Here is a 1,458-nt window from a genome sequence, read left to right on the forward strand (position 1 = left end):
GTTTGAATGAGGAAACATCTCACTTCACGTCGTACTACTTTGGGTCCCAAGTCCGAACACGGAAAACGACTACGAGCAGATATGATGATGGTGGTGTTATGCGGACATATATTGTTGAAGATGTTCCAGACATATTCTGTCAGATTAGATGTCTAGGTGGGAAATTGAAAGAAGTTTGGTGGTCGAGTGAAGATGATGCTCACAGTGCCCACACATATATACTTCTTAACTACGAAGCGATTGAGGCATTTGAAAGGTAATTAAAATTAATTTGGCCTTTACATATTTTTTACCACACATATATATATATGGAATATATATATATATATATATATATATATATACATACTCTTTAATGATATATATATTGGCATAAAACAGCGATTTCGTTGTCCAAGTCGACGAAGCTATACCAGGGATATCAACCAATGATCTCAACAAAAAGGAAAGACCAACATTTTGTGAAGTGGTTGAAAACGCAGGTATACACATCACAATATAACATTTAAGGTTCATTATGAAGTTATATATATATATGTTGATGATCCAGGTTGATTATGATGATCCATTCTATCCTCAGTGGTTTCACGAAATGATACAAGGTCTGATCGCTAAGGTCACCACAACATCAATGTATTTCACATGAGGCTACACTTTTCACACTTACGGATATGGAAGTCGGCGAGCAACAATGAACTATGGAGTATGTGAGAAAGGTGAAACTGATTTCTATGGAATCTTTCAAGAGATTATTGAAGTAGAGTTCCCCGACCTAGTGAAGCTGAAATGCGTTCTCTTCAAATGTGACTGGTTTGACCCCACCGTCAATAGAGGTGTTCGGTATAGCATGTTTGGAGTTGTTGATATAAATGCTACACGGAGGTACAACAAATTTGAACCCTACATATTGGCATCTCAAGCAGACCAAGTTTGTTTTATTCCATATCCGAGGATTAGACAATCTGGAATATCTTGGTTAGCCGCTATAAAAGTTACACCTCGGGGTCGAGTCTTGACTGATGAACAACCACCTTTACAAGAAGATACCATAAATGAAGTAAAAGTACCAGAGCAAGCTACAAATGATATCTTACTTGTTGATCCATAAAACCAGGGATATGAAGAAATTCCAGACGATGCAACAGACGAAGCCCACGAAGATGAATTTGAAGAAAACAATGAAGTGGATGATGTTTCTGATGATGAGTGATCGAGTTTCTATTGTATTATTAAACACTTTTTATTACATGTAATATTTATATAACCAATCCAATAATGTTTGTTCAATTAGGATGTTTGAGGTTTGTAGTTTGGGGTTTGGAAGTGTATAACTTATGATGTTTGTGATTTGGGGTTTGAGGTTTCGGTTTTCGGGTTAAAACAAAAATCGAAGCTAATTATTCGTAAATTACGACTCTCTTCCGACTAGTCTAAAAGATAACGAAGCTAATTAGTCGT

Source organism: Brassica oleracea, chromosome C1 (assembly GCF_000695525.1).
Source record: "Brassica oleracea var. oleracea cultivar TO1000 chromosome C1, BOL, whole genome shotgun sequence".
Lineage (NCBI taxonomy): Eukaryota > Viridiplantae > Streptophyta > Magnoliopsida > Brassicales > Brassicaceae > Brassica > Brassica oleracea.